The following is a 9,273-nucleotide window of genomic DNA, read 5'->3' on the forward strand; positions in this document are numbered from 1 at the left end:
GTCTCAGTCTCTGATCCTTATTGTTCATCCCTATCCTCCGCTTGCCCACGCCTCAAATGCAGCTTCTTACTCCAAGTCCTTCTCATCTTATCATTCACTCCCATCACCATTTCCCAGGCTCATCTATCTCCTTACAAGATCAATGCATTTACACATCAAATGTGTTTTGCACAAACGGATTTTTTTAATCCAGTGCCCATGGGTTTGGCTATAAGGCTGTCCTCACTTCACCCAGTCATTTCAAGAAAGAAAGAAAAGAAAAGAAAAGAAAGAGAGGAAGGAAGGAAGGAAGGAAGAAAAAGATCCAGTGGAGTGAGAAAAAGGTGTTATTGGAATTAATATACCATGTATGGATAAAGTCTTCTTATTTAGGAAAATTCATTGCTAGGCTTATTGGATATGGAAGACAAGTCCTAGTGGGCATGAGATGCAAGGAATCAAATAGGTAGATTCAACTCTTCTGCAGAAAAAATGAGTGCCTCATTGGTGGTGCGAGCAGCTAGAGAAGACAAAGGCCAGAGTGAGAGCACTAAGAAACACAGCGTCAGCCTGAAACCTGATTTGGCAGAAATGGACAAGACTTTTTAAGAACAAGAAAACACGATATTCAAATATAAGCTCTGCAGTTTATGTTTACCTGGCTGATACCCCTATGTCTCCAACTAAAGTCACTCAGAGGTTTATGTAAAAGGCAATCTTGGGAAAAACAAGAAGAAGTGGTCTCCATCCTGAATTTGGGTTGACACTACAGTAAAGGAGGTGGGGCAAAACCTCAAGGTATAGGATGCAGAACTAAGATTCATTGAAGCTGGAAATTGAACCAGAGGTGATTAGAAGAAATGTAAGCCCTTAAGGGTTTGAATAAATCTTGGGAGACAATTGAGTTTGCATTGGAATTACCATGGGGATTCCAGTCAAGTTTATCTAGATCTGAAGGGGCATGGGCCCCAAATATATCCAGGCACTGGGGATAGAAGGAGGAAGAGGCTCTAATTCTTGTCCTCTGGTAGCTCTTAGGAAAGTACATCAGACAGCTAGGTATGGAAATAACTAAGGTACAAGGCAAAAATTGGTTAAAGGTAGGAGCTACTCATGTCGACTCGTGGTAGGGCACTTAATATACTTCATACAGTAAATGGGAAATGACTCACAATGATATCGGGCCACCTTAGGTTAACCTTTGTCAAGTAGACAGTTGGGAAGAGACTGAATTTTTTCCTTGGCCTACTGAATTGGCTATTTGATTAGAAATAGCTGCATTTTTACTTATTTACTTTCCTTCTTTCATTGAATAAATATCTATGGAGCATCTCCTTTGTGCCAAGCATTGAAGCAAGTGCTCTGAGTGCAATGATGGACCACTGTTGAGACATGATTCATTGTCATGGAGCTCAGAGTCTAGAGGAGAAGAGAGGCATCAATCAAAGAATCAGACAAAGGGATATGATACTGTAACTGTGATGGGAGTTATAGGAGAGGTATATGGTACCAAGAGAACATAGAACCAGGGAAACATACCTAGTTAAGGTGCCAGAGGGGGCTTCCCTGAGAAGCTAAGATCTGAATGATGAGTAAGAGTTAACAATAGGCAAAGGCAAATGGGAAATCATTCCAGACTGAGCAGTTAGCGTGTGCAAGAGTCCTGTGGCATCCATGAACTGAAGCAAGTGTTGTAGGAGCGGGGTGAGCAGGGAAGAGGCACATGGTACAACACACAGGAGCCAGAACACCGGGCTTACAAGCTCCATTCCTCTTTCTCATAAAAACAATGAGGGCACTTCTCCGCTGGTCCAGTGGTAAAGAATCCGCCTTCCAATGCAGGGGACACGGGTTCAATCCCTGGTCGGGGAACTCAGATCCCACATGCCGTGGGGCAACTAAGCCCACGTGCCACAACTACTGAGCTTGCGTGCCTCAGTGAGAGAGCCCACGTGCCACAACAAAGATCCTGCATGCCACAACTAAGACCTGATGCAGCCAAAAATAATTTTAAAAAATTATAATAAATAAATACAATAAAAATAAATGTTACAAAAAAAAAAACCAGTGAGGAACCATCAAGTTGTCTCAAGGAAAATATGATCGTATTGAAAGGTTGAAAAAATAACGCTGGCTGTACAGGAAAATGGTGCAGAGCGATGGTAATTCCTAAGTAGATATTTTGCACAAGTCTGTGATGGCTTAAACTAAGCTAATGTCAGTAGAGATAGGAAGAACTAGATTTGACAGATATTCTGAAGGTAAATTCAATAGAGTTTGGTGAAAGTTTGGATATAGGAGGATCTTAGTTTGGGTTCACCCAGAAATGAACTCTGAGCCAAAGACTCAACACATTGGAATATACAGGGCACATTGGTATGGGGGTGGGGAAAAGAGACAAAGGAGGGAAGGCAGCCACTAACAAAGGAGGTATTAAGCCAGTTACTGTAGTGAGCGACGGGACTAGGGCTTAGTTCATTCTGGGAGCCAGGGAAGAAGCATGTCTCAGAATTATCCCACTCAATGGGTAAAGAAGCTGGGCTATTGATACACCAAATTCCACCAGTCATTGGTTGAAGGCTGATGTGGGAACACTCATTTTCTGGCACTCCCAACCTGCCTGATACGGATTTAGAAAAAGTCTTCAAGAACAGAGGTGTACGAATCGGCTGTTAGAAGTGGTCTGGAGCTCACGGCAATGGCAGGGCCCAAGGGATATGGTTGGGGCACAGACCGAGTCTGCCGTAGCGGGTAAGGGCGAGCGTCAAAGGCAACTTAGATTTCTGGGTTGAGCTGCCGAGATAAGAAACACTGGAAAATGTTGCATGCCAGGCACTACCAGACCCTGGGAGTGCCCCTGCCTTCATGGAATGTATACTCTAGCAACTGAGCTAGTTTGTGAGAACACCCAAGGTTGCTCTCCAGGGAACAGGCACATAGACTCTGCCTGCTTTGTCCTGATCTCAAGGGAATTACTGAGGGAATAAATCTGATTAACTGAGTTTAGGCTGTGTGTCAATCCAGGGCAGTGAACAGTTGGCTCTTTCTATGTTACTCCTGAGACAGAGGGGAGAGCTAGCCCTCAAACTGGGGGGTGGTTTCAGAAGCAGCAGGTTTTAGTTTTCTAGGGCTGATATAACAATTGACCATGAACTTGGTGGTTTTAGACAACAGAAGTGCATTCTGTCACAATTCTGGAGGCCAGAAGTCCAAAATCAAGGTACGGTCAGGGCCACATTTCCCCTGAAGGCTTTAGGGAAGGAGGCTTCCTGGTCTCTTCCAGCTTCTGGTGGCTGCTGGTATTCCTTGGCTTGTGGTAGCATCACTCCAATCTCTTCTCCATCTTCACCTGACACTTCTTCCCTGTGTCTCTGTGTCTGTGTGTCTTAAATCTCTCTCTCCTGCCATTTATAAGGACACTAGTCATTAGATTTACGGCCCCCCCTAAATCCAGGATGATCTCATTTCAAGATCCTTAATTACATCTCCAAACACCCTATTTCCAAGTAAAGTCACCTTCACAGGTACTGGGGGGTAGGACTTGAATATGTCTTTTGGGGGCCCCTATTCAATTCACTACAGAGGGCTAAGATCGGTATATGTTTTTTTTTTGTTTTTTTTTTAAACATCTTTATTGAAATATAATTGCTTTACAATGGTGTGTTAGTTTCTGCTTTATAACAAAGTGAATCAGTTATACATATACATATGTTCCCATATCTCTTCCCTCTTGCATCTCCCTCCCTCCCACCCTCCCCATCTCACCCCTCTAGGTGGTCACAAAGCACCGAGCTGATCTCCCTGTGCTATGCGGCTGCTTCCCACTAGCTATCTATTGTACATTTGGTAGTGTATATATGTCCATGACACTCTCTCACCCTGTCACATCTCACCCCTCCCCCTCCCCATATCCTCAAGTCCATTCTCTAGTAGGTCTGTGTCTTTATTCCTGTCTTGCCACTAGGTTCTTCATGGCCTTTTTTTTTTTTTTCCTTAGATTCCATATATATGTGTTAGCATACTGTATTTATTTTTCTCTTTCTGACTTACTTCACTCTGTATGACAGACTCTAACTCCATCCACCTCATTACAAATACCTCCATTTCATTTCTTTTTATGGCTGAGTAATATTCCATTGTATATATGTGCCACATCTTCTTTATCCATTCATCCGATGATGGACACTTAGGTTGCTTCCATGTCCTGGCTATTGTAAATAGAGCTGCAATGAACATTTTGGTACATGACTCTTTTTGAACTATGGTTTTCTCAGGGTATATGCCCAGTAGTGGGATTGCTGGGTCGTATGGTAGTTCTATTTGTAGTTTTTTAAGGAACCTCCATACTGTTCTCCATAGTGGCTGTATCAATTTACATTCCCACCAACAGTGCAAGAGTGTTCCCTTTCCTCCACACCCTCTCCAGCATTTATTGTTTCTAGATTTTTTGATGATGGCCATTCTGACCGGTGTGAGATGATATCTCATTGTAGTTTTGATTTGCATTTCTCTAATGATTAATGATGTTGAGCATTCTTTCATGTGTCTGTTGGCAATCTGTATATCTTCTTTGGAGAAATGTCTATTTAGGTCTTCTGCCCATTTTTGGATTGGGTTGTTCATTTTTTTGTTATTGAGCTGCATGAGCTGCTTGTAAATCTTGGAGATTAATCCTTTGTCAGTTGCTTCATTTGCAAATATTTTCTCTCATTCTGAGGGTTGTCTTTCGGTCTTGTTTATGGTTTCCTTTGCTGTGCAAAAGCTTTTAAGTTTCATTAGGTCCCATTTGTTTATTTGTGTTTTTATTTCCATTTCTCTAGGAGCTGGGTCAAAAAGAATCTTGCTGTGATTTATGTCATAGAGTGTTCTGCCTATGTTTTCCTCTAAGAGTTTGATAGTGTCTGGCCTTACACTTAGGTCTTTAATCCATTTTGAGTTTATTTTTGTGTATGGTGTCAGGGAGTGTTCTAATTTCATACTTTTACATGTATCTGTCCAATTTTCCCAGCACCACTTATTGAAGAGGCTGTCTTTTCTCCACTGTATATGCTTGCCTCCTTTATCAAAGATAAGGTGACCATATGTGCGTGGGTTTATCTCTGGGCTTTCTATCCTGTTCCATTGATCTATATTTCTGTTTTTGTGCCAGTACCAAACTGTCTTGATTACTGTAGCTTTGTAATATAGTCTGAAGTCAGGGAGCCTGATTCCTCCAGCTCCATTTTTCGTTCTCAAGATTGCTTTGGCTATTCGGGGTCTTTTGTGTTTCCATACAAATTGTGAAATTTTTTGTTCTAGTTCTGTGAAAAATGCCAGTGGTAGTTTGATAGGGATTGCATTGAATCTGTAGATTGCTTTGGGTAGTAGAGTCATTTTCACAATGTTGATTCTTCCAATCCAAGAACATGGTATATCTCTCCATCTATTTGTATCATCTTTAATTTCTTTCATCAGTGTCTTATAATTTTCTGCATGGAGGTCTTTTGTCTCCTTAGGTAGGTTTATTCCTAGATATTTTATTCTTTTTGTTGCAATGGTAAACGGGAGTGTTTTCTTAATTTCACTTTCAGATTTTTTGTCACTAGTGTATAGAAATGCAAGAGATTTCTGTGCATTAATTTTGTATCCTGCTACTTTACCAAATTCATTGATTAGCTCTTGTAGTTTTCTGGTAGCATCTTTAGGATTCTCTATGTATAGTATCATGTCATCTGCAAACAGTGACAGCTTTACTTCTTCTTCTCCGATTTGGATTCCTTTTATTTCTTTCTCTTCTCTGATTGCTGTGGCTAACACTTCCAAAACTATGTTGAATAATAGTGGTGAGAGTGGGCAACCTTGTCTTGTTCCTGATCTTAGTGGAAATGGTTTCAGTTTTTCACCATTGAGGACAATGTTGGCTGTGGGTTTGTCATATATGGCCTTTATTATGTTGAGGAAAGTTCCCTCTATGCCTACTTTCTACAGGGCTTTTATCATAAATGGGTGTTGAAGTTTGTCGAAAGCTTTCTCTGCATCTATTGAGATGATCATATGGTTTTTCTCCTTCAATTTGTTAATATGGTGTATCACGTTGATTGATTTGCATATATTGAAGAATCCTTGCATTCCTGGGATAAACCCCACTTGATCATGGTGTATGATCCTTTTAATGTGCTGTTGGATTCTGTTTGCTAGTATTTTGTTGAGGATTTTTGCATCTATGTTCATCAGTGATATTGGCCTGTAGTTTTCTTTCTTTGTGACATCTTTGTCTGGTTTTGGTATCAGGGTGATGGTGGCCTCGTAGAATGAGTTGGGGAGTGTTCCTCCCTCTGCAATATTTTGGAAGAGTTTGAGAAGGATAGGTGTTAGCTCTTCTCTAAATATTTGATAGAATTCGCCTGTGAAGCCATCTGGTCCTGGGCTTTTGTGTGTTGGAAGATTTTTAATCACAGTTTCAATTTCAGTGCTTGTGATTGGTCTGTTCATATTTTCTATTTCTTCCTGGTTCAGCCTCGGCAGGTTGTGCATTTCTAAGAATCTGTCCATTTCTTCCAGGTTGTCCATTTTATTGGCATAGAGTTGCTTGTAGTAATCTCTCATGATCCTTTGTATTTCTGCAGTGTCGGTGGTTACTTCTCCTTTTTCATTTCTAATTCTATTGATTTGAGTCTTCTCCCTTTTTCTCTTGATGAGTCTGGCTAATGGTTTATCAATTTTGTTTATCTTCTCAAAGAACCAGCTTTTAGTTTCATTGATTTTTGCTATTGTTTCCTTCATTTCTTTTTCATTTATTTCTGCTCTGATCTTTATGATTTCTTTCCTTCTGCTAGCGTTGGGGTTTTTTTGTTCTTCTTTCTCTAATTGCTTCAGGTGCAAGGTTAGGTTGTTTATTCGAGATGTTTCCTGTTTCTTGAGGTAGGCTTGTATTGCTATAAACTTCCCTCTTAGCACTGCTTTTGCTGCGTCCCATAGGTTTTGGGTCATCGTGTCTCCATTGTCATTTGTTTCTAGGTATTTTTTGATTTCCCCTTTGATTTCTTCAGTGATCACTTCGTTATTAAGTAGTGTATTGTGTAGCCTCCATGTGTTTGTATTTTTTACAGATCTTTTCCTGTAATTGCTATCTAGTCTCATAGCGTTGTGGTCAGAAAAGATACTTGATACGATTTCAATTTTCTTAAATTTACCAAGGCTTGATTTGTGACCCAAGATATGATCTATCCTGGAGAATGTTCCATGAGCACTTGAGAAAAATGTGTATTCTGTTGTTTTTGGGTGGAATGTCCTATAAATATCAATTAAGTCCATCTTGTTTAACGTATCATTTAAAGCTTGTGTTTCCTTATTTATTTTCATTTTGGATGATCTGTCCATTGGTGAAAGTGGGGTGTTAAAGTCCCCTACTATGATTGTGTTGCTGTCGATTTCCCCTTTTATGGCTGTTAGCATTTGCCTTATGTATTGAGGTGCTCCTATGTTGGGTGCATAAATATTTACAATTGTTATACCTTCCTCTTGGATCGATCCCTTGATCATTATATAGTGTCCTTCTTTGTCTCTTGTAATAGTCTTTATTTTAAAGTCTATTTTGTCTGATATGAGAATTGCTACTCCAGCTTTCTTTTGATTTCCATTTGCATGGAATATCTTTTTCCATCCCCTCACTTTCAGTCTGTATGTGTCTCTAGGTCTGAAGTGGGTCTCTTGTAGACAGCATATATATGGGTCTTGTTTTTGTATCCATTCAGCCAGTCTGTGTCTTTTGGTGGGAGCATTTAATCCATTTACATTTAAGGTAATTATCAATATGTACGTTCCTATTCCCATTTTCTTAGATGTTTTGGGTTTGTTATTGTAGGTGTTTTCCTTCTCTTGTGTTTCTTGCCTAGAGAAGTTCCTTTAGCATTTGTTGTAAAGCTGGTTTGGTGGTGCTGAACTCTCTCAGCTTTTGCTTGTCTGTAAAGGTTTTAATTTCTCCATCAAATCTGAATCAGATCCTTGCTGGGTAGAGTAATCTTGGTTGTAGGTTTTTCTCCTTCATCACTTTAAGTATATCCTGCCACTCCCTTCTAGCTTGCAGAGTTTCTGCTGAAAGATCAGCTGTTAACCTTATGGGGATTCCCTTGTGTGTTATTTGTTGTTTTTCCCTTGCTGCTTTTAATATGTTTTCTTTATATTTAATTTTTGACAGTTTGATTAATATGTGTCTTGGCGTGTTTCTCCTTGGATTTATCCTGTATGGGACTCTCTGTGCTTCCAGGACTTGATTAACTATTTCCTTTCCCATATTAGGGAAGTTTTCAACTATAATCTCTTCAAACATTTTCTCAGTCCCTTTCTTTTTCTCTTCTTCTTCTGGGACCCCTATAATTCGAATGTTGGTGCATTTAATGTTGTCCCAGAGGTCTCTGAGACTGTCCTCAGTTCTTTTCATTCTTTTTTCTTTATCCTGCTCTGCAGTAGTTATTTCCACCATTTTATCTTCCAGGTCACTTATCCATTCTTCTGCCTCAGTTATTCTGCTATTGATCCCATCTAGAGTATTTTTAATTTCATTTATTGTGTTTTTCATCGTTGCTTGGTTCCTCTTTAGTTCTTCTACGTCCTTGTTAAATGTTTCCTGCATTTTGTCTATTCTATTTCCAAGATTTTGGATCATCCTTACTATCATTATTCTGAATTCTTTTTCAGGTAGACTACCTATTTCCTCTTCATTTGTTAGGTCTGGTGTGTTTTGACCCTGCTCCTTCATCTGCTGTGTGTTTTTCTGTCGTCTCATTTTGCTTATCTTACTGTGTTTGGGGTCTCCTTTTCACAGGCTGCAGGTTCGTAGTTCCCATTGTTTTTGGTATCTGTCCCCAGTGGCTAAGGTTGGTTCAGTGGGTTGTGTAGGCTTCCTGGTGGAGGGGACTAGTGCCTGTGTTCTGGTGGATGAGGCTGGATCTTGTCTTTCTGGTGGGCACGTCCACGTCTGGTGGTGTATTTTGGGGTGTCTGTGGCCTTATTATGATTTTAGGCAGCCTCTCTGCTAATGGATGGGGCTGTGTTCCTGTCTTGCTAGTTGTTTGGCATAGGGTGTCCAGCACTGTAGCTTGCTGGTCGTTGAGTGAAGCTGGGTCTTGATGTTGAGATGGAGATCTCTGAGAGATTTTCGCCGTTTGGTATTACGTGGAGCTGGGAGGTCTCTTGTGGACCAGTGTCCTGAAGTTGGCTCTCCCACCTCAGAGGCACAGTCCTGATGCCTGGCTGGAGCACCAAGAGCCTTTCATCCACACGGCTCAGAATAAAAGGGAGAAAAAATAGAAAGAA

Source organism: Eubalaena glacialis, chromosome 18, assembly GCF_028564815.1.
Source record: "Eubalaena glacialis isolate mEubGla1 chromosome 18, mEubGla1.1.hap2.+ XY, whole genome shotgun sequence".
Taxonomy (NCBI): domain Eukaryota; kingdom Metazoa; phylum Chordata; class Mammalia; order Artiodactyla; family Balaenidae; genus Eubalaena; species Eubalaena glacialis.